Source organism: Hyla sarda, chromosome 2 (genome assembly GCF_029499605.1).
Source record: "Hyla sarda isolate aHylSar1 chromosome 2, aHylSar1.hap1, whole genome shotgun sequence".
Lineage (NCBI taxonomy): Eukaryota > Metazoa > Chordata > Amphibia > Anura > Hylidae > Hyla > Hyla sarda.
Genome location: NC_079190.1, coordinates 187,437,439 through 187,462,605, shown reverse-complemented (window position 1 = coordinate 187,462,605; position 25,167 = coordinate 187,437,439). Strand labels below are relative to the sequence as shown.

Genomic DNA, 25,167 nt, shown 5'->3' with positions numbered 1-25,167 from the left:
TCCCTCCGGGCCATGCGGTGACCTCGGAGGCCCCACACGTATTTAGTAAATAGTTTGTTAATGATCAGAAAAAAGGAGCGGGGAAGAAGGATAGGGATAGTCTGAAAGAGGTAAAGCAGTCTGGGCAATAGGTTCATTTTAAGTATGTTAACTCGTCCGATCCAGGAAAAGTCTCGTCTGTCCCATTTGGTCAAGTCAGAGGAAAAGGAGGTAAGTAGGGGGCCGAAGTTCAAGTCATACAGGCGGGTCAAGTCACTGGGGACCTGGATCCCTAGGTATTTGAAGGAGTTGGACGCCCAACGGAAGGCATACTGCTTCCTGAGCTCTGCGACGCCTCCAGGACCCAATGACACGTCTAGGGCTACACTCTTAGTTATATTTAGTTTATAATTGCTAAAACGACCATAGTCATCCAAAAGAGTGAAGAGGGCAGGGAGGCTACCGCAAGGGTCTGACAGGAACAATAACAAGTCATCAGCAAAGGCAGCACATTTGACAACTTCTCCCCCGACCGGCACCCCCCGAACCTGTTCACTCTGTCTGATAGCTTGCAAGAGATGTTCCATGGCTAGGACATATAGGAGAGGGGACAGGGGGCACCCTTGTCTCGTGCCATTGCGGATAGGGATAGGAGGGGAAAGGGAACCATTTATCCTTATCCTAGCCTGTGGGTGAGTATACAAGGCAAAGATACGTGACAACATTAGCGGGCCTAAACCCAGATGAGACAGGACACCCCTCAAGAACCCCCACGCCACCCTGTCAAAAGCCTTCTCGGCGTCCAGGGACAATAAAACACATGGCAACCGAGAAGTTTGAGCGTGGTGGATCACAGAGAAAGTCTTCAGGGTGTTATCTCTGGCCTCTCTAGCAGGTACGAAGCCGGTCTGATCAGGGTGGATGAGGGTCCCCAATAATGGGTTCAGTCTGAGGGCCAGTAATTTAGCGTATAATTTCGTGTCCACATTAATAAGGGATATCGGGCGATAGCTTTGACAAAGGTTCGGGTCCTTACCCTCCTTCGGGATCACAGTAATAAATGCCTGGAGAAAGGAGCTGGGGAATGGGGACGTGGCGGATACTGAATTAAAGGAGGCCATCAGTGACGGAGTCAAATCTGAAGCAAGAAGCTTATAAAATTTGGCAGTATACCCGTCAGGGCCAGGTGCCTTCCCTGAGGGCATAGACCTTATGGCCTCTGCAACCTCTTCCTGGGAAAAGGGGCATTCCAAGTCCAAGAGGGAGTGGGGGGAAAGAGAAGGCAGCTGCGTCCTCAACAGGTAGGCCTGTAGATCGGGGGAGGGTTAAATGATCTTTATTAATCTTTTTTATTTATTTAACTTTTTTTTTATTTATTTAACTTTTTTTTTTTGCAATGTTATAGCTCCCATAGGGGACTATAACACTGCACACACTGATCTTTTACATTGATCATTGTTATCCCATAGGATATTCAAAGGGTAGGGAATAAGATTCCGATCGCAGGAGGTTCGGCCGCCACCCCGGCGTTCTGAACATTTATGTTCAGAACTCTGGCTTCGGGCTGTCATCGCTCGACCTTTAAATAGGGGATAAGATGTCTAGAGGCAGAGTAACCCTTTAAGGTTTATTTAGACAAAGGCTGTCAGACCCCCACCAATGTAGCATTTATCACTGATAAATTGGAAACATGCTTTTGGCTTTTTGGAGAATTTAAGAACATTTTTACAAGGGAGTGAAGTGTATTGGCTAGTGCTTCAGCCTTCTTATCTATCCTGAAGAAGCACCTAAAGTGGCCATTCAGATAATCTGTATTTTTCAAGGTTTTACAGTAGATTCATAGTTTTGTTCCTGTCTTGAGAAATGTAATGGCATCATTGCAATACAGAGCAGTTACTGAAGCAACGTATAAAAGTTCCTTTTTGCTGTAGCATAATGTTAGTTCCTTTTCCACCCACATTTGCTTTCATTTGTGGTTTTCAAGTGATATTTTTATATGGTTAGGACTTTATTCCATTTGTAACCACCATTTTATTTTTTTCTCATATCATGCACACTTCTCATCACTAGTCGTACAGCACCATTTGTTTCATTACTGTATTTGGGTCACGTGATCACCAGTCTGACCCACAAAAATTCATACCGTGTTTCTCCGAAAATAAGCCCGGGTCTTAATTTTAGTCCCAAAAAACACACTAGGGCTTATTTTCAGGGTAGGGCTTATTTATTTATCGGGGGCTGCAGGAGTGTGGAGGATGGGGGGCTGTGGGAGCATGGGGGGCTGTGGGAGCATGGTGGGCTGTAGCAGTGTGGAGAATGGGGGGCTGTGGGAGGATGGGGGGCTGTAGCAGTGTGGAGGATGCCGCACCCCCCATCCTCCCACAGCCCCCCATCCTCCACACTGCTACAGCCCCCCATCCTCCACACTGCTACAGCCCCCCATCCTCCACACTGCTACACATCCTCCACACTGCGGGACCTCCTTCTGTTGCTTAGCAGCCGGGGGCAGGGACATGTCCGTGACATCGGCCGTGCATAAGCGCCGACGTTTTAAAGTGACAGCGTCCCTGCCCCGGCTGCTAAGCAACAGAAGGAGATCCCGCTGCAGCTTCCGTACGGTATGAAGGTGTAAGATAGATAGTTAGATATGGGACCAGCCAAGGGAGGGCGGGGGGGTGTCGGGTCTGCGGGCATTACTGGTGGCCACGGTCCGGATCTGGACCGCGGTCCGCCAGTTGATTACCCCTGGCCTAGGTCTTATTTTCGGGGTAGGGCTTATATTGCAGCCTACCCTGATAATACTGCTAGGGCTTACTTTCGGGGTAGGGTTTATTTTCGGGGAAACACGGTAGTAGTGAATGTGTCAGAGGAAGTGTACTACAGGATGACGACATCACCTATCAGATCATCCCTGCTAGCTCACAGACCCCTCCCCTCCCAGCTCTATCTGTATACTGCTGCCATCTCTATGGGATTTATATATATATATATATATATATATATATATAGTAGATGGGTTAAAATTCATATCATGCAGCACAAAAATTTCGATATTCGGTATGAACGGGTGTACCGCCCCAGCCCTATGTAGGCATTATTCTCTAATAATAGTCTATGCTGCACTTTATAAGAAAGAAATTTTTTTTTCCCCCAGAGTATTTGTTTAAAAGTGAAGTTGGTAACAAGCTAAGATCCAGAGGGGAGTCCCAGCTTCCATCTCCATATTCATTGAAGCCAAGACCACAACTGTTGAACACGCTAATAAATTCTTGCCACAAGTCTGGTCACTCATCTCAATGTAGGGGCTTAATTATTCAGCCCGACATCTTCCTGATATGCAAGTCTCGGTTATCAGGCTGCACGAACGATTGCCATTTACTTTTGCCATTAGTTGGCTACACATCATCTGTTTGGCTAAAAATCCCCACTTGTATTGGGCCCTAGGTGACAACACTGAATAGTAGGCATATCCTGTGTACTTCATTTCTAAGAAACCATGTGGGCAGCTGCTTAGCTATTAGCATAGAACATCCTTTATTTAGTAATGGGATGTATAGTAAAAGAGGTCTGTACAGTAATAGACATATACCATATAGCATAAACATTAACACCACCTTCCAAATATAGCAAAGCTCTTCCTTGTGCACCTCTTAAAGGGGTACTCTTCCCCTAGACATCTTATCCCTTATCCAAAGGATAGGGGATAAGATGTCTGATAGCGGGGGGCCTGTCGCTGAGGACCCCTGCGATCTCTCCTGCAGCACCCCGTGTCATCTGCTGCATTGCTCTCTAGTGTTTTTGGATTCAAAGGGGTTATCCAGGAAAAAACTTATTTTTATGTATCAACTGGCTCCAAGAAAGTTAAACAGATTTGTAAATTACTTCTATAAAGAAATCTTAATCCTTTCAGTACTTATGAGCTGCTGAAGTTGAGTTGTTCTTTTCTGTCTAAGTGCTCTCTGATGACACTTGTTTTGGGGACTGTCCAGAATAGAAGCAAATCCCCATAGCAAACCTCTTCTACTCTGTGCAGTTCCTGAGACAAACAGAGATGTCAGCAGAGAGCACTGTTGCCAGACAGAAAAGAACAACTCAACTTCAGCAGCTGATACCTACTGGAAGGATTAAGATTTTTTTTATAGAAATAATTTACAAATCTGTTTACCTTTCTGTAACGAGTTGATATATAAACATTTTTTTTCCCCTTGAATACCCCTTTAAGACTATGGAATGAAATGCTGGTCTTGGTAAATTCACCCTACTGTGTTTACTACATAAACCATATTGGAACAGTACTGCATTAACAGTTGATGATTGCACGTGCCTTAAAGGGGTACTCTGGCGCTAAGACATCTTATCCCCTATCCAAAGGATAGGGGCTAAAATGCCTGACCGCGGGGGTCCCGCCGCTGGGGACCCCCATGATCGTCCCTATGCTCTGTCCCTGTGATCGCTAGTAATCAGACCCAGAGTGAGCACGCTTCGGGGGCTGATTCTAACTGGGTGCGGCGTGGAAGATCACGGGGGTCCCCAGCGGCGGGACCCCCTCGCTCAGGCATCTTATCCCCTATCCTTTGCATAGGAGATAAGATGTCTTGGCGCCGGAGTACCCCTTTAAGTTGGATGGACTTGACCCAGCATACAATTCTGAAGAAAAGAGCAAGTCCAGCATCCCAATGAAATGAAATAGTTTATTGCAACATTCTACAAAGCAACAATGTCAAAACACTGCTGTGCTTTGTACTGTACAATGTCACAATAGAAGATTTCACGTCATTGTGATGTCAGAGCTGCTCTTTTCTTCCCACTGTATTTTTCACACATCGCTTCTGCATTGTGGCCTAGGTTTTGTTAAATTAATAATGAAACTGTATTTTGTCATGTGTGGTTGTTCATCAGAGATTTATTCCATTAGTTGATGTGCACCAAAGTCATTTTAGTCAAAATAACTTTAGTAAAAAGTTGCACAAATTGTGTGCAACAGAGACATTTCTGCGACTTAACTACAGGCTCTAAACCTATTGATAAATTCCTTCCCATGTCTGTTCCACCTCAGAACATAGCCAAAATGATCTAGAAGTGCCCCTTTAGTGCAAATAAGAATAAGCAATGCCTCCTTTGTTATGCTGTATAGGAAAATTTAGTGTCTATTGACCATTTGTGGACTGCGCTGAGAATCCTGCTGTGGATTAATGTTCAGTGGCGTGCATAAATAATGGCACAAAGGAAAACTGCTGCTAACATTTCTCATTTTTCTAACCTGTTGTCCTGGAATGGCATCTCTTATTTGGTTGCTGTAGTCCACTAAGTTACACGAGTCTCCTTACTGTAGTGCGCACACTGGCTGCTTTTCTTGTTCACTGACTCGGTGTGACCTCTGATCATGTGATGACAGTGCAGAATTCACACAGTAACTTTTCAGGATAAGCTGTCCTGTATGTACATATGAAAGTAGTATTCTGGCTATTGTAGAACTTGTAAATTGCATTTTTATTAGATTTCTTGTGTGTGGGCATTATCTTTAGTGTTAAGTTGTCCCTGGGCTAGTGGCTGAAGCCCACTGTATGATTTCTTCTTTTCTTATTTTTTTTTTTCAACTGTAAATTTTTATTAAAGTTTAACAATACAAAAACGAATCAGACAATGATTCCAGAAACATAATAAGGGTTACAGGGTAATAGGTGAGGGTCCATATGTGGGCATAGCAACAATGTAAATGTAAACCACCCTTAGCAAGCCTCCCACGAGCATACAATAAACTAACACTTATTGAAACCAGTAACTGGTACAAGGAAGCGGCTTCACAAGGCCCTTAGGGGGCAAAACATCAAAATTGAAAACACCATAGAGACCCGACAAACAGTGGACGAGGGAAACGGGAGGAGAGAAAAAGTAAAGGATGTTAAAAGGGGGGGGGGGGGCATAGAAGAAAGAGAGGGAGGAGGAGAAAGAAAAAATTAGGGCAAAGCGAGAGAACTAAGGAGGCTGCCTATCAGAGTATCGGTCCCAGGGCTCCCAAACAGGATGAAAGAGAGGTAGGGTATTTTTAAGAGGAGCGGTAAGGGACTCGAGAGACCTAATCTCCTGAATCTTTGCCAGGAGATCCATCTCAGAAGGTGGAAGAGTTGCTTCCAGCATTTCGCAATCAGAGTCTTAGCCGCCAGGACAATATATGCATAAATAACTTAAAAGGTCATTTTGACAAGGCCCTACTAGAGAGATATAACAAGTAAACCAGGGGATCCAAGGGAACTAGGACCCCCAGCACCTCAGAAACCAAACATCTCACCGTATCCCAGTAAGCAGTAATCAGGGAACAAGACCAAAAAAATTTGGAAAACCGTACCCAGCCCCACTCCAAAATGCCAACACTGAGGAGGAATATCCGGGTTCAGTTTATTCAGCAATTCGGGGGTATGGTACCAACCCATGATCATTTTGTATTAGTCTCCTTATAAGCCGTGCATATGAAGCCCTTAGAAGCTTGTTCCCATGAGGAGATGGAGCTCCCCTATCCGAAGCTGCATTGAGAATGGAATAAATATCAGAAAGAAGGCCTTTCGTCTGTGGGCCATTACGGCACAAACGTTCAAAGGCTGTTGGTTAGGATACCACAGAAGTTTCCAGGAAACCACAGAAGTTCCCAGAGGGTCTACTACATCAGCCCAGCAAAAGAGCTCTCTACCACCCCATTCCCTGACCATGCGGGAGGTGAGACCCGAGGGGAAAGCAGGATGATAGAGAAAGTATTGCAGTGGGGAGAAGAAAAATGCTTGAACTTTCTGGAGCAGTACTCCCATACGTAACGGGAAAAAGACATAGGTCCCAGGAACGGACCCGGGGAGACAGAAGGAGGAAGGGGACTCCACAGGAAGGTATTAGGGTGTATCGGGGCCAACCACAGCTTCTCCAGTTCCATCCAGTGACTATAAGCATGGTAAGTGGTCCAAGCAACCAAGTGTCACAGGTGGGCAGCCCAATAGTACTTGGTGACATCCAGCATCGCCAGACCCCCCCCCCCCCCCCATAGACTCTATAGCCATCATGACCGTTTACCATCCCAAATGAACCGAAAAATGGCGGACTGAAAAGCATGAAGGGCAAACAAGGGGACTCGGACGGGTAGTGTTTCAAAAAAATATAGTAGCTTTGGAAGTATAGTCATTTTAACCGCCGCATTACTCCTGAAAAAAGCTATATTGGGATTGCCACTTATCTATAAGGGCCTAAGATGTGGGAAAAGAGGAAAGTAATTGGTAGTATAGAGTGAAGAGTAGCGAGGAGTAAGGTGTACACCAAGGTAGCTGATGGCCGAGGGAGACCAACAGAAAGAGTAGGAATGGAAAGAGACAGACGAAGATTCAGGGGGAGAACTTCAGTTTTAGAGAGATTAATTTTGTAGCCCGAGACAGTACTATAAGAGTGGAGTACCCTATAAAGATTAGAGAGGGAAGTCAAAGGACGAGTAAGGAGAACATCACCCGCAAAGAGACAGATCTTGAACTCCCTTTCCTGAAGAGCGATGTCAGAAATGTCCGCGTCCCCTCGGATCATAGCAGCAAGGGGTTCAATACATAAGGCAAAAATCAGAGGGTACATCAGACATCCCTGTCGAGTGCCATTGAACAAAGGGAAAGGAGTAGAAGATGCATGAGGAAGTTTGAGTGAAGCCGTAGGGGAAGAGTAGAGACCCCGCAGTGCCGTGAGAAAATTACCAATAATCCCAAACTTCCTAAGGGTAGTAAAAAGAAAGGGCCAACCCAGCCTGTCAAAGGCCTTCTCAGCATCCAAACTAAGGACAACAGCCTGCTCTGACCGTCGATTAACCAGATCAATCACCCGCCTCATGTTGCCGGCCCCTGATGGCAAGGTTTGAAGCCCACCTGATCCTTATGGACCAGTGTGGGGAGGAAACAACCGAGGCGGGTAGCTAAAATCTCAGTTTCAGGTCAGTATTGAGCAGGACGATTGGCCTATTAGAGTAAGTAGAGAATGTAAAAAGGACTGCGGGATCTGGGTAGCAGCACGGTCACGCAAGCATCTAGCCTACATAGTTTGGGCCTTATTGCCCTTTTTGTAAAACCGCTGTTTAGCATAAAGTAGCTGTAGCGCGAGCTCTCCTGAGAATGTGCTGCAGCCAGGCATCTCAGCACCGAAAGCAAGGGGGTAGAAAGCAAAGTAGATTCTAGCCTATGAATTAGTGCATGCAACTCCCTGGAGCGAGCCAAGGCATTGCGTTTCAAACGGGAACCCAAAGGATTTAAAGGTAACCAATCATCAGATTTTACCCTATATAACGCTTGGTAAAGCATTATATAGGGTAAAATCTTTATTTTCACCATTCCCGGGGGATGCTCCTGCCTCCAGGGATGGTGAAGATATGAAGTTATAAACTAGTCACCGCCGCCGCCATAAGTAGTCACCTGGGCGGGGAGCTCTTCTCACCTACTCCCGTTCTTCGGCCAGGAGCGACGCCCCCTCCGCTTAATTGATGGGCAGCGTCATCGCTCTGCTTTGTCTGTTCAGTGAGCGGAACAATGACGCGGCCCATCAATCAAGCGGAGGGGGCGTCGCTCCCGGCCGAAGAACGGGAGTAAGTGAGAAGAGCTCCCCGCCCAGGTGACTACTTACGGCGGCGGCGGTGACTAGTTTATAACTTCATATCTTCACCATTCCTGGGGGCAGGAGCATCCCCCGGGAATGGTGAAAATAAAGATTTTACCCTATATAACGCTTTACCAAGCGTTATATAGGGTAAAATCTGATGATTGGTTCCCTTTAAGTAAGGAGTCATTAAGCTGCCAGTGGCAGCATCTGGGAGAGGAAGAAAAAGGAGAGAAGGAAAGGAGGACCGGACTGTGATCAGACCAGGAGATAGGGTCTAATGAGGCAGCAGAAAGCATGCAAACCATGGGCAAATTACCAAACAAATTATCTATACGGGTGTGCAGCTTATGGGAATGAGAATAGAAGGAGAAATACTTATCAGTAGGATGATTAATTCCCCATAGGTCATACAAGGAGGTGGAGTGTATCAGACTGCAAATCAGAGAGGCGAGACGAAATTAGGCAGATGGGGAGGGGGACCACTACCCAGCGGAGAGTAGCGATCCATAGAGGGAGAAAAAATAAGGTTAAAGTCGCTGCCAAAAAGCCAAGCCGAGGGGGGATACTTATGTAACCGAGCAAGAACCCACCACAAAAAGGGGATTTGAGAGGAATTAGGCGCATAGACTTTACAGAGAAGCAGGGGTTTACCAGCGAGAGAGCCCTCCACAATAACACAGCATCCCAGGGGATCATTATAGGAAAAGAGACCTGTAAGGGGCAAGATCGGGAGACTAAGATAGCAACATCGGCTAACTTCCTGCCCGAAGAAGCAGAGAAGGCATGCGGGTAAAGATGTTGAAGAAACTGAAAAGAACCTGAGCGGTCAAAGTGTGTTTCCTGAAGAAAAACTATATTGGCCCTCTGCAAAACCAACTCCCGTTGCAAGAGGCGTCGTTTTGTGGGGGAGTTGAGGCCCTTCACATTCAAGGAAACACACTTAGCTATAGTATAAGAGAAAGAGAGAGAAAAGGGAAGAGCAAGAGGAAACAGGGCACTCACCCATGCACAGTCAGGAATCTAGTCCAGCACTTGAGGGGCAGGGATGTCGAGAGCAGGGCAGAACGAGGGGATATCCTGAGTGTGGGTGGAGAAACAGAGAGCGTCCATCTCTGCGGTCATGCAGGGCAAAAGGGAAGTTCCAGCAGTAAGGCACATGATGTTCCCAGAGGACAGTCAGCAGAGGTTGTAGCATGTGTGACTTCCGTAGGGTGATTCAGGAAAGGTCCTGATAAAGCTGGATAGGAGCACCATCGAAATCAAAATTCCGTAGAGAGCGAGCTTTGGCCATGATAGCCTCCTTGAGTTGAAAGTTGAAACATCTCTAGGAGGGACATCAAAGGACTTTGGGAGAAGGGCTCGGTGAGCTCTGCCCAACTTAATTCTGAGGTTCGCCCAGAATAAGATTAAAGACAGCTTGCAAGGTGGCGTAAAAATCTTCCTCTGGGGTTGCTTCAGGGAGGCCACAAATCCGGATGTTGTTATGGTGCCCCTTATTATCCAAGTCCTCCATGTGGTTATGCAAGTCACAAAGGAATTCCGATTGTGAGGCAACAGTAGATTGAAGCTGAGCGACATATGCCCTGGTAGAATAGTGCGCTTGCTCCAAACCCTCCACCCTATCAGAAACATGCTGCAAATCCTGTCGGAGAGAGGAGATTTCAGCACGGCTAGTATCCTTCACCTCCGCAATGAGAGAATGGAAGTCCTCCTTAGTAGGGATCTGCGACAAAAGCTGGCTCCAATCATGGGATGCAGGAGGAGTACCAGGGACCCCAGAACATTCCAGGTTCAAGTCTGAAAAGGTGTCCCAGGAGGATCCACCACCTGCCTGAGCAGGAGCAGCAGGGGCTGTGGGCACAGAGGAAGGGCCACAGAGCTGGGGGTCCCAGAGGAAGGTTTAGCAGTGGCCATGCTCCTAGGTGGCTTGGGAGCACCGGCCAGGGGGAGCAGTGAGGGACCAGGTGGAGATGGAGGGGGAGAGGTCCAGTACAGAGTGGCTGGCAGGGGACCCTGAGCAAGTCCAGATGGGTCTGGCAAGGAGCAGACAGTGCTTGAGTAGAGGGGGCAGGATGGGGGAGCCCCTCACAATTGCGTCCCAAGAGGGAGGCAGGGAACCTGAAGGCCCAGTAAAGAGCACTGTATGATTTCTCCCAATCACTGCGCACCTACAGAAGAAGGGATCCTGCTCCCCTAAATCTTTAGAGTATACTCGACGAATCAGCTGCATGGAGGACAATATAGAGCAGTACTAAGCAGTGTAGTCTCTCAATATAGCACTGGGGCGAGATCTAACACTTAAAGCTTCTGTAGCCTCTCTGCAGTCTCTTTCCTCATGGCTCTCCCTAGCTGCTTTCTCTTAGGTTTCTATGTATAGCATTTAACTGATCCCTCAGTGAGCTGATATTCAATCTCTTCCCCTAAGACACATTTGAGCTGTGTTCTCAAAATTAATGGTAAGTTGGGGTAAGCAACATAAGGAGGAAAAAAGATAAATTTTTCTCTGCTAAGATACATTTACATAGTTTTCTTACATTCTCTTCTGCTATAAATTTTATTCAGAGTTTGTTGAAACAACCGTGACCTTTTTAAGCCTTCTGTATTATAAAGTTGCATATTCTGACGTATTATAATTTGCACTTTTTACATCCCTTGTCACATTTCAAAAGTGATGTAAAAAAATTGACTGGCATAGAGGGAGGGGTGTGTGGTCACTTACTATGTGATAGTCTCCTTAATTTACACCAGAAACTGTCGAATTATAGTAGGGATCTACACCAGTCTTAATACATTTCCCCATTGTATTTCATTCACAGTGTATGTTAAAATCCTGGGCATTTTCAAGTTGTACATGAAAGTGTAACTGGTTGCCATGGTCAACAAGGCCACTTTATCCCTTGAGGCCAGCAATTTTATAGGATCCCAGCCTAATATGGCTCTCTTTCTGTTGATAGTGATGCCTACCATCTACGTCAGACTTCACATGCGGAGCCAAAGCAGTTCTTTAAATGGAATTTGTGGAAACTGAGCAATCCTGCCATCGTCTGACCTTCTCCAAAGCCACTCCGCTCCCTGTGATGTCTATTTATAGCAGCTTATTTGTCTCCAGGACAATAACCAAAGTATAAATTCATTGTATTTTACATACACCCAGAGTCAGACGCTTTAGGTGTACAGCTGTTCCGCGGCAGAGATTTACCAGCTTCACTGCATCTTTATGTATTAATTGTGGGTAATTAACGGGAATGCCAACATTAGGCCTGGCAGCGTCTACATCTCTGAAGCCTCACACAACCCCTATCATTTGGACAGTATTGTTAGGGCTCTGGCACGTTGCCAATTCTTGCAAAAATATGTAATTCTTTTTTTTTTTTTCTTCGAACTTTTGTATCTTTAGATGTATCTTTATGGTTCAGGAGCCAAGGTGTATGGATTGTATGTCTCCAGGGAACTACAATGAATTATTGCAGTCATATTCAGGAAACCAAATGATTTTTTTATATAATGCTGGAAGGCACATTTTCTTCTCACATACACAGTGGGGGACATATTCAAAACATTTCCTTACATTTAAAAATGTAGTGTGATATTTTATTTGATTTATTTTTTGTGGCAATTTTTACCATGTTTCACTAAATATTTGGCGTGAAACTTGGTACAAAGTGGCGTGAAAATCACTAAATTTTCAAAAGAGCTCACAACAAAAAAGCTTAAAGGGGTATTCCAGGCAAAACCTTATATATATATATATATATATATATATATATATATATATATATATATATATATATATATATATATATATATATATAAATCAACTGGCTCCGGAAAGTTAAACAGATTTGTAAATTACTTCTATTAAAAAAATCTTAATCCTTCCAATAGTTATTAGCTTCTGAAGTTTTCTGTCTAACTGCTCAATGATGATGTCACGTCCCGGGAGCTGTGCATGATGGGAGAATATCCCCATAGGAACTGCACAGCTCCCGGGACGTGAGTCATCAGAGAGCAGTTAGACAGAAAACAACGACTCAATGTCAGAAGCTAATAACTATTGGAAGGATTAAGATTTCTTAATAAAAGTAATTTACAAATCTGTTTAACTTTCCGAAGCCAGTTGATATATAAAAAAAAGTTTTGGCCTGGAATACCCCTTTAAGTTTATATGACGCACTAAAGTTTTGCAAAAGACAACATGGTGTCGGATTTAGTCTAGATTACAGGACATTTGCAAAGGCTGATACTTTTTATATGAAAATTACACTACATCTGTAATTGTATAAACCCCCCCCCCCCCCCCCCCCGCCGCGGCAGACGACACTCTCCACGAATATCTATGGGAGAGCAGGAGATACAGCGTTCAGGAGTCTCCGGCTCTTCAATAGAGATACTTGGAGGGGGCATGACGGCCGCCACTTCGCGAATCTCTGTTCCTGGGGTCTGCCAGGGTGCTGTGCTGGAGATTGCAGGGGGTCCCAGTAGTCGGACCCCCGCGATCAGATACTTATCCCTTATCCTTTTGGATAGGGGGGATACATTTTTCTGCATGGTAGATCTCCTTGACATTGCAAAATACTATTATAAATATTTTCAAACTATATTTATTTATTTTTAGAGTGGGTCTGAACATACAGCCTGGTGTGGCTTCCTTTGAACTGGAGGCATGTTTGGGTTTGCCAGTGTGTTGTGTTTTTACCTCTTTTTTACAGCAAATCACCAAAATCACTGTGATTAACTAAGATTTGCATAATTACTGTAAATTTGTACAAATGTTCTTTATTGGTTAATGCTTAAAATGTTTAATTTGCATATTTAAAAAAAAAAACATTTTAGCCATATGAGCAGGAACTGCATGTATGGGTTTTGCAGAACCGTTGGGATACGGCATGTGTCTTACTGCATTTTTACAGCAAATGACAAATCACTGTGTAAATTCAATATTTACTGCGAGTTACATAATTCACAGTAAATTGCGCAAATTTTCTTTATTGGTGATGCTTGACATTGATTTTGCATACATTATTAAGCATTTCTGCCATATGAGCAGGAACCATAAACCTGAATGACGTCTTTGAAGAATCCAATAACGATATCTCACAAACTTATGTATGATGGGATTTTTCAGCCCAGATTTTTAATTGGTGCAAAAATTTAGATTTAGATGGGGATTTCCCCATTCAATTAAAGACAGTGAGAAATATCTGGACAAAATCCATAGTGGATAGATTTACATATTACTATTCTGCAGTGTGTTATGAGCAGCATTGCTGTAAAGCTATAAGGCTCCCTAGTACAGAGCCACAGGCTCCATGTGCTACAAAACAACTTCTATCAAGTCCCTTGTGCATAGATATTCTCCTAGAAGCAATAAATCCAGAGGTGAAAGTGGTTACGTGAATGAGGAAGAAATCTGCAGGTACGGATACGAAATCCAAAGGCTGTAGAGGACTGAAGACATGTACCGAATCTTTTTATGGCTCAGATTTTACATTTAAAGGGGTACTCCGGTGGAAAACATTATTATTATTTTTTTTAAATCAACTGGTGCCAGAAAGTTAAACAAATCAGTAAATTACTTCTATTTAAAAATCTTAATCCTTCCAGTACTTATCAGCTGTATACTACAGAGAAAGTTGTGTAGTTCTTTCCAGTGTGACCACAGTGCTCTCTGTTGACACCGCTGTTCATGTCAGGAACTGTCCAGAGCAGGAGAGCTTTGCTCTGGACAGTTCCTGACATGGACTGTGGTCAGACAGAAAAGAAATTCAAAAGCAAAAGAACTTCCTCTGTAGTATACAGCAGCTGATAAGTACTGGAAGGATTCAGATTTTTAAATAGAAGTAATTTACAAATCTGTTTAACTTTCTGGCACCAGTTGATTAAAAAAAAAATATGTTCCACCGTAGAACCCCTTTTAAGGCACTCCATGTTTTAATGGATTTCATAAAAAAAAAGTCTTATCCCAGAGTTCATAGAAGTATCATTAGATACATAGATCTAGATAGAAAGTTCATAAGGTTGAAAAAAGACCAGAGTCCATAAAGATTAACCTATATCCCTACTGTGTCCCTACTTCCAGAATATGGCAAAAACCTGTTATGAGGCTGATGCCAATTGCCCCATATTAGGGGGAAAAATGTCTTCATGACTCAAAGTATGGCATCAGAATAAATCCCTGGATCAACATTCTGTCCCTATAAATCTATTATCCATAATGTTTAATGTTCTAATACTCTAAGCACCTATCTATAAAATATTCTATATGCAGATACCTTGTACTAGGGATCGACCGATATCGATTTTTTTTTTAGGGCCGATACCGATACTCTGTTGAGGTTAGGGCCGATAAATTTATACTGATATTCTGGTATAAGTTAACTCCCGCCACCCACCCACCGACGACACCGCTGCAGATCGTTGATTTAAAGCTTGCGCTTTAAGGGTACATTCCCACACAGCGTATTTGCTGCGTATTTGCTGCTGCGTATTTTATTTTCTCTGTTGAAGTCAATGGGTAGGAAAATACGCAGCACCAAATACGCAGCAAAATACGCCGTGTGGGAACGTACCCTAAATCAATGAACTTCAGCGGCTTTTGAGGGGCCAGAGACCGTCACCGCCACCCGCTTCTCTCCCCCTGCCTGTCCTGGGGTCCTGAGTCCTATCACCGTGGGTGGGGGCGGTGCGGGGGGCGTGGCATTGTCGGATTACCGGCAAGGTAATTGACGATACCGATAACGTCCAAAATCGTGAATATTGGCCGATAATATCGGCCAAACAGATAATTGGTCGATCCCTACCTTGTACCCGTTGGCAGATCCTTCTTCTAAGCTAAGGATATGGGTACGAAGATCAGAGGTGCAGAGGCATACGGACTGCAGTATGAATTTATATTTCAGTCTGTGTTGTGCCGCTCTATGGATCCATATTCTTCCCTAGGAAGAATGTATTCTAAAAAAATACAATATAATAACCCCCCCCACACACACACACACACACACACACACACACACACACACACACACACACACACACACTTTGTTGTGGTAGTTATAGTCCTTGTGTGTCTTATAATAAATCCTTTTACCTTGTAAAGCTGCTCTTACACATTTTCCTTTTATAGTGTAGCGCATGGCTCAGGAGGATTAACATTCCAATCCATATCATATGTTCCTCTTTCTCATTAAACACAAGTTCTATAAAAATATTTAGTATTGTTTATTTGACTCCATTTTATGTAGATACTTTGCTTAATTGTGTCACTGAAAATAATGACCTGTTTAACAATAAGAAAGGGGCTTTTTAAATGAAGATTCTGTCAATGGAAAGAGAGGATTTCTTAAAGGAACAGTACACACACTATAAAAGAGCAGCAAATGGTATTTACACATACAGTTAAATGCATTGCTGCCCACAACAACCAATCACAGCTCAGGTATGGAGTCACACCTGATGCCAGCCTCCTTATACACCACAAGCCATCTCTGATCCATTTTCCTTTCCAGGAAGGTATCTTTGCTCTTAGGTGGCCATGAATTGGGGCCACAATGTTAAAGGAATACTCCGGCCCCAAGACATCTTATTCCCTATCCAAAGGATAAGATGTCTGATTGCGGGGGTCCCGCTGCTGGTGACCCCTGCAATCTAGCATGCAGCACCCACCTGTAAGTACTGCCGGAAGCACAGGAGGCTCTCAGTCTTATGCCTCCCGACCACGGGGACGGAGTATCCTGATGACTCCGCACCCTCATTGCACCCTCATTGCAAGTCTATGGGAGGGGGCGTGACGGCCGTCACGCCCCCGCCCATAGACTTGCATTGAGGGGGCGTGGCGTGTCATCACACGGGGTGGAGTCGTGATGTCACGATACTCCGTCCCCGTGGTCGGGAGGCATAACACTGAGAGACTCCAGCGCTTCCTGCAGTGGTTACAGGTGGGTGCTGCATGCTAGATTGCGGGGGGTCCCCAGCAGCGGGACCCCCGCAATCGGACATCTTATCCCTTATCCTTTGGATAGGGGATAAGATGTCTTGGGGCCGGAGTACCCCTTTAAACTCTATGATGAACATTTATTAATGCTGGTGTGAGGTAGTAGAGATTTTACCCCAGTTTGCTTTGTGTAATTTTTACACCAGTTTCTCAAAATTTTCCAAAATGGTGCACAGTTATAGGAACCAGTGGGCTTCAGAGCTAGGTTTAAGTTTTGTGCTCTAGCTTCTGACACATTTGTACGTGTCCTGTTAGCTGTCGTACACTTGCGCAAATAATAAATACAGCTCAACTGCTAAAAGTGGTGTATGGTGCACCAAACAGTAGATAACCTTGAAAGATATTCCACCCAAAATTTGCGCAAAAATTCTTTTTTTTTTTTTTAATTATAAAATAACAGAAAACAAAGGGGACTTTAATGTATTTCTTATGGTAGTTGTTAAAAAAAATGCTGTCATTTAAAGGAGTAGTCCAGTGCTGCAAAACTTATCCCCTATCCTAAGGATAGGGGATAAGTTTCAGATCACGGGGGTCCGACCGCTGGGGCCCCCCGCGTTCTCCTGTATGGGGCCCCGGTTTGCGGCCAGATAGCGAGTGTCGACCACCGCACGAAGAGGGGGCCGACACGCCCCCTCCATACAACTCTATGGCAGAGAGATTGCGGCGCTCCGGCTCTGCCATAGAGTTGTATTGAGGGGGTGTGTCAGCCGCTGCTTCGTGCGGTGGTCAACACGCCACCTTTCCGCGGGTTGCCGGGTCCCCGTACAGGAGATCACAGGGGATCCCAGCGGTCGTACCCCCGTGATCTGAAACTTGGGATAGGGGATAAGTTGTTCAGCACAGGACTACTCCTCCTTTAAATGACTATAGTACATTAAAAACATTTTCTTTCTATTGTTTCCACTTTGCTCCTGCTCTGGTATACACATTTGCTTCTAGATGGGGTTACCATAGGATACTCCTCCATCATTTGTCTACAGGTGCTTGCTTGGTATCAGCACAAGGGTCACAAGCAGTACAAACTATGTACAATATGCTGTTTGCAATTCAAATTCTTTGTGAGCATGGAATGGTAGAATGCCAATCTAAGTGTGTGTGATTGTCAGGGTGCGAACAAGCAGTGTGACCCACAATGACACTAATGTTTTGTGATACATCGCTGAATTTAGTTGTAAAGCATTATTTTATAAGGGCATTGATTAAATTAAATAAGATATGTGCAACATCATATTAATAACATCAGATCCCTAGTTTGCATTAAAGGGGTACTCCGGTGGAAAACTTTATTTTTTTATTTTTTTTATCAACTGGTGCCAGAAAGTTGAACAGATTAGTAAATTATTTCTATAAAAAAAATCTTAATCCTTCCAGTACTTATTAGCTGCTGAAAACTACAGAGGAAATTATTTTCTTTTTTGATCACAGAGTTCTCTGCTGACATCATGACCACAGTGCTCTCTGCTGACATCTCTGTCCATTTTAAGAACTGTCCAGAGTAGGAGAAAATCCCCATAGCAAACATATGCTGCTCTGGACAGTTCCTAAAATGGACAGAGATGTCAGCAGAGAACACTGTAGCAAGAGCACTGTGTTCCAAAAAGAAAAGAATTTCCTCTGTAGTATTCAGCAGCTAATAAGTACTAGAAAGATTAAGATTTTTTTAATAGAAGTAATTTACAAATCTGTTTAACTTTCTGGCACCAGTCGATTAAAAAAAAAAAATCCACCGTAGTACCCCTTTAATTCCCCATTCATGTCATGTTTTAGGGCCACATTGCTGGTGTGCAGACTTACTGTGGCACATACACAGTGGGCCCGTTGACTTAATGGATCGAATGTACTGTAGTTATCAAGTGGTTTCCTCAGTGCATACTCTTGATGTTCCTGGAGGGATATGCCAAATGGAAAAGGATTTAGGCAAACTAGAAGAATGGTCAGAACTCTGGCAACTGAAATTTAATGTGGATAAGTGCAAGATAATGCACCTGGGGTGTAAAAACCCTCAGGCAGAATATAGAATATTTGACACAGTCCTGACCTCAGTATCTGAGGAAAGGCAATTAAGAGTAATTATTTCAGAAGACTTAAAGGTAGGAAGACAATGTAATAGAGCAGCAGGAAACGTTAGCAGAATGCTTGGATGTATAGGGAGAGGTATAAGCAGTAGAAAGAGAGAAGTACTCATGCCGCTGTACAGAACACTGGACCTCACTTTGAGTATTGTGCGCAGTACTGGAGGCCATATCTTCAGAAGGATAAAGATATTCTAGAGAGAGTTCAGAGAAGAGGTACTAAACTAGTACATGGATTGCAGGAAAAAAACTTACCAGGAAAGGTTAAAGGACCTGAACATGTATAGCTTGGAAGAAAGAAGAGACAGAGGGAATATGATAGAGACTTTTAAATACATAAAGGGAATCAACACGGTAAAGGAGAGCAGAAAAACTACCACAAGAGGACATACAGTAACTCCCCGACATGCAATGGCCCCGACATATGATCAAATTGACATTTGATGGCCTCTCAGAGGCCATCACAAGTTGATGTCAGCATCGACATACGATGCTTTTATATGTCGGGGCCATCGCATTAACTGCTATCCGACAGCGCAAAATGCTTAAGCTGCTGTCGGATAGCAGTTTAAGCATCCCAGACAGGTTCGCTTACCTATCCCCGCTGCTCCGGGGCCACTTCGGCATCTTCCGCATCTTGTCCAGGGTCCGGGCCTTGCTTTCCGGCGTCGTTATTACGTCAGTGCGCACACCGCGCCGGCACAGCAGCATAATAATGTCCCCAGAAAGCGAGGCCCGGACCCTGGACAAGATGCGGAAGACACCGGAGGATCCCGAGGAAGATGCCGGAGCAGTGGGACAGCATCGGGAGCCCCTGGGACAGTATCGGGAGCGGTGAGGATGCGGTCCGGAGCGGCGGGGACAGTTGAGTATAACTTCCTATACTTTACATTGCACGAATCCCTCAACATATGATGGATTCAACAAACGATGGGTCGTTTGGAACGAATTACCATCGTATGTTGAGGGACCACTGTAGTTTTAAATTAGAGGGGCAAAGGTTTAAAAGTAATATTAGGAAGTATTACTTTACTGAGAGAGTAGTGGATGCATGGAATAGCCTTCCTGCAGAAGTGATCGCTGCAATTACAGTGAAGGAGTTTAAACATGCATGGGATAAGTATAAGGCTATCCTTCATATAAGATAGAGATAGGCATAAGGCTATCCTTCATATAAGATAGAGATAGGCATAAGGCTATCCTTCATATAAGATAGAGATAGGCATAAGGCTATCCTTCATATAAGATAGGGATATGCATAAGGCTATCCTTCATATAAGATAGGTATAGGCATAAGGCTATCCTTCATATAAGATAGAGATAGGCATAAGGCTATCCTTCATATAAGATAGAGATAGGCATAATGCTATCCTTCATATAAGATAGGGATAGGCATAAGGCTATCCTTCATATAAGATAGGGATATGCATAAGGCTATCCTTCATATAAGATAGGGCCAGGGACTATTCATAGTATTCCGATTATTGGGCAGACTAGATGGGCCAAATGGTTCTTATCTGTCGACACTTTCTATATGTGTCTCCTATGTGCTGAAATAAGTTGGTCAGTGGCTGGGTGGTAGAGGACCCTTGTATTTAATGCAAACGTCTGTGTGCATGTCCAAGGCAAGTACTAAGCCCTCACCATGCATTCACTTCCTCCCTGAGTCTGCTGTGCTGTGTTGGGTCTCTTCATCTAGTAACTGCAGACTGCTAGTAACCCCCTCCTCTCTTTTTTCAGACAGGAGTCTGATAGGACAGGAGTGAGCAGAGAGCAGTGCTTGTCCCACCCTCACTTTGGACAGGATTATATTCTGGATAATATGGGGACCCCTAGTGGTCTTTTTTTTATGAACAATGCTTTCTAGAAAATGTATGAAGTATATTAGAAAGGTTAATGTTTTGCCAAGATGTGAAACATATAAAAAGGTTTTGATTTTGACAGTGCCCGTTAAATTTTTTGCCCAATAAGCAGAAATACATTGTGCAAAGTCTAATATATGTCTTATGTAGAATTTGATCTATTTGAGCAGTGTTTTTTCTTGTATTTCCTCTGACAATTGGCTCAATTAGATGTAACATGTAACACTATCTAGTGGCCTCCCCAGTGTAAAATGAGCCTACGTAGATCCCTTTTAATCAACCTGCTTAACCTGCTCAGACAGAATACATACACCCTTCACACTGCATAAATGGGATTTTTTAAAGGTTTGCCCTCATTTTGTGAATCTCTAGCGACAAGACAAATCATTTCTCAGTTTAAATTTTCCATTCCCCGCAGGTTTTTATCTCTTCGTGGAAAATTGAAATACTTAGTGTAAATTATTTTTCTCTCCTTACCCTAAAGGGAATATTGGTTATCCTAAATACACTGTTGCAAAGTAAAGACTAGATATGGCATCTATACATTGCTGCAAACAGTGCTGACATCTCTTTACTCACTGCTCCACGTCCTAGTGCCATACTCCTGTGTTCTCTTACCGGTCGCTTTATGTTGCTAGGAAACTAATGCACGCTGATAAAGCCACTGGAAAGCACTACCCCGTTCCCTATGGGAGTAAGACACCATTTAATCCTAATGGTTTATTTAACTAGGCAAGGGGCAGACTCTTACCGGACTGCTCCTGGACTCTGCCTTGCTTTGGTCCTGACCGGTCTGCTCCTGGTGTTATTGGTTTCCACTCCTGCACTGACTTCCTAGTCCTGTTTCTGCACATGTTCCATTTTTTTCTTGGTATCTCTTGGTTCTGTCCAAGGGCTATTTCTGGTACAACCTAATTCTTTCCAAGGCCTATTCCTACTGACTGTTCCTGTGTTTCTTTTTCTATTTATGGCCTACTCCTCGACATTGATCCCTGGTGGTGTTATATCCCTATCTTACCCTGAACCCTGTTCTTTCCAGTTCCTGGTCTGTTCGTAGTCTCTGTTTTCCTGGTTCCAGTTTCTAATCTCTTCATTGATGTTGGGTCTGGCTGTTCCGGAGACTGTGATCTTGTGGTCTCCCGGAGCCAAAGCTAATACCTCTTGTAGGGGTGAAAACCAGGGAATCACTTGGACTCTGCAACCCAGTTTGATTTACACAGACAATGGTAAATCCCCCCCCCCCCCCCACCACCACCACCACCCTCACTGTCTTATATATATATATATATATATATATATATATATATATATATATATATATATATAAATGTGTGTGTGCGTGTTCAGGTATGGCACATTTAATGTGCTAAAATTTTTGTAATTGACACAACAAACATTGAATCCAGTTTTCCAGTTAGTGTTAGGGTGCACTTCAGGTTGAGTTCACATTTACATAGGAACTCTGTTTAGGTGGGCTTTGTCACAGATTCCATTTATATAGCAGGATTTGACACCATACCGAAAATCGACGGACCTCTGAAGTCAATGGAATCTTTCAGGATTAGCTGGTGTCCATTGTACTATGGACCTTCTGGCTCTGTTTTCCAACCATGAATGGAATCTGTGACGGAGACCTTTAAACCCAGCCTTACATTTAACCTGATGTCATGTATTACAGCTTTTCAATATTTAGAGTCTAAATACCTTAAAATGAAGTAAGCAAAGAGGATGGTGAACACACAACCTATGCAAATACAGGACTACAAGTTTATTTAAACTGAAAGATAGAGATAAAGGTGCTAACACAAAGAATAGTATATGAAAACATTGTGGTTTTGTTCTAAATAGTCTAGATGTAAACCAGTAAAACATGCTTTTGAAGTCTGAGTACAGTATAGGCTAAGTCTGTATGAGTTTGCAATACATACAGATATATACTATGTTGTTTATTAGGGCATTTACACCTTTATTATAATTTTTACAAATTGCCAAGATAGCTATGAAAAAGCCTAAAAAAACTAACAACATGTAGCGAAGTAAAATACGACAAGTAGAAAGGAATGGGTTCTACTGCAGCTTAAGCTGTCCACTTTACATAGCGTGCAGGTGACAGCTATTGTTCCCATAAATGTGTGTACTTGGACTGACTAAGGGTGCGTGTTGTTGTTTTGTTTGTCTATGTATTTATTTGTTAAGCTGCTTACAGTCTATTCCTTATTCCATTCATAATTGACAGGTTTGGCTGTTTTTTTTAATCTAATGTCCATGTCCAAATTTATTGTAAAAACACAGGTATATAGGTAAAACACAGGAACAACCAATGAAAAGTGCATATTGCCACATGGATTACTTCCTGGCCCGGAGCTTAGCTGTAAATATTGTAAGCTTTCTACTCTATTTTAAAGGGTAACTCAGCCTAAATGGGTATTCCCACCTTCTTAATCTTGTCTCTGTGTAGAGCTTGGCAGCATAGACAAGTTTGCAGTTGGCTTTATTTAGCAAACTTGTCTTGTTCTGTAGATATTTCTTCATATCTCCCCTCTTGTTGCCATCTGGTAGTCATGGTTCCGATCCACCAGCTCTGCTTTAAAAGCAGTGGTGACGTCACTCCCCGGCCGGAGCTTTGTGCTATCTCAGGCATAGTAATTTAGCTTGGGATCTGTCAGAAAGCGAAGCAAATGACCTGTCTCTAACCCGAGCCCCGTCCATCGTGAAGTGTGAGCTAACAGGAGAAGCAGAGAGAGAGGTAATCATCCAGGTGAGAATACCCCTTTAATGTGGTTGAGCATCAAAGGGGGAGGCTCCTGTTCTGGCAGACCTGGCCTGACCACTGGAGGGGAAATATATGACTGCCCGAGACTTCATTGATAAACTGAATGACCTTTTGTTACCTATCTTGAGGCACCCAGTGTAGCTTTACATCTGTCCAACCTACTGATCAGGGCCATGGGTCCCAGCAGTTCTGCTAAATATATTCTCCTCTTACCTACTTATCACTGAGTTGTATATTTCTATTTGCTGATTCTCAGCCTGCCCACAGTCCTTTTATATAAGCATGTTTCTGGCAGTTGTCATAGTTGTTTTACCATCTGTTATTGTGTCCTTTAGCATATGCTTACTCTTTCCAGTCATACTGAGGCACAACCTTTTATGCCTTCACAGTCTCTTTTGTGTGGTTTAAATGTATAGTTTGTCTCATACGAAGATACCACTTATTAACTATGCCAGTATCTTATAGGTGCTAGTATGTATAGAAAATACAAAAAAATGATATGGCGGTATACAGAAGCTGTATGAGTCCAGGGAAACCTATGGCTGTTGGTATTTCTTCTATGGAAGAATAACCTGGTAATGTGCTGCTGTACGGAGACACTATACTATACGGAAGCACACGGAGTGCTTAGTACTCTATATGCTTCTGTTGGGCTACCTGCATGTATTTATTCATGTTTAGAATTGTTTAACATGGTTACATGCATTTTGGTTCAAGATCTTTTACTACCAGTTGGCACATATGCCACAACATTTCAATTATATGTGTATTTATTGACATCATTCATCTTCTTGAAAGTGATAGCAGCCAGTCCTTCGGAAGTGGTAGGATCCCCAATAAAAGCATTTGTGAAATGTCTATACTGTGCAAGGGTTACGTGAGGCTCACATTTATATAGTGCTGCTTCCAGGATGGTAATGGCTCCTGTTATTTCAAGCAGAATTACATATGTGTTGAGGGACTTAATGTCCATTGCTGAAGATCTAAAAATAACCCAAACAACAGCCGGAACATTAGTTCAGAAGGGAATGGAAATGCCATCCCCTACTGTTAACTAAGGATTGCAGTATATGCCAAATTAATTCACTGTGCTTGCGATTCACTGCTAGTTATATAATAATATGTATAACTATTCCTGCACGTTCAGCTGATATCCATCAGAGACCCGTGTGACTAGACCGACGTGATGGTTACTTGTCTTTGTTGTTGTTTGTGCTGAACTTGTAATTTATCATAAATCTTGATCTATGGTTTGTTTTGCAGTGGTAAAGTCGGATTGGATCACAGAAGGAAGTGTTTCGATCTTGTGGAGTTGACACAAGATGAAAGTAAGTACTTGTTTTTGGTCTCAATAGCTGAAATAATATTTATTTATCTTTAATATCTGTTTTATGACCTAATATAAGTATCATATTTTATTTGAAAGAAGTTAGGGAGTTATTTGTATTCCTACATGGTGTTATGTATGTCCATAAATTTATAAACAGCCTTTAATAATAGGAGTTATTTGCCAGTGTCCATAAAAGAGATAGATGCATATGGTGGAGTTATGTGATGAGTGGAGTGTCCTGATCAGCATACTGAGAAGTCTATTACTGATATCCCTTAATGGTAATTGGGTTTGGGTTTTCTGTTGGCATTTGAATGTGATGTCGTATTAAGGAGAAGCAAGAGTTAGTACGTAATGGAACAGCTGATTGGCTGGACCATTTGGGGTCATTTTGATTTCTCCTATTGGACAATTGTTATCCCTGGTAGAAACAGTGTAACTGATTGGTGGTATAGGGACTTATGAGGTCATAGACAAAGTTCATGGAATATATCCAGTCCAGTAGCGAAACAGGTAGGAGTGGTGGAGTGCTTTAGTTTTTAGCTAGCTGTTCC

General features: G+C 43.3%; 1 protein-coding gene and 1 long non-coding RNA gene across 9 annotated transcripts in view; one reads left to right on the top strand and one right to left on the bottom strand.

Moving 5' to 3' along the window:
* Positions 1-5,350, bottom strand: part of LOC130355596 (uncharacterized) — a 31,516-nt gene extending 26,166 nt beyond the window's left edge. The window contains exon 1 of the long non-coding RNA XR_008888589.1: positions 5,240-5,350. This is a non-coding gene — a long non-coding RNA (uncharacterized LOC130355596). The remainder of the gene's footprint in view (positions 1-5,239) is intronic.
* INPP4A (inositol polyphosphate-4-phosphatase type I A) overlaps positions 1-25,167 on the top strand; it is a 105,647-nt gene that overhangs the window by 11,311 nt on the left and 69,169 nt on the right. For all 8 annotated transcript variants that reach the window (XM_056555935.1, XM_056555933.1, XM_056555934.1 and 5 more), the window contains exon 2: positions 24,547-24,611. The gene's annotated coding sequence lies outside the window, so the exon portion shown is untranslated. The remainder of the gene's footprint in view (positions 1-24,546; positions 24,612-25,167) is intronic.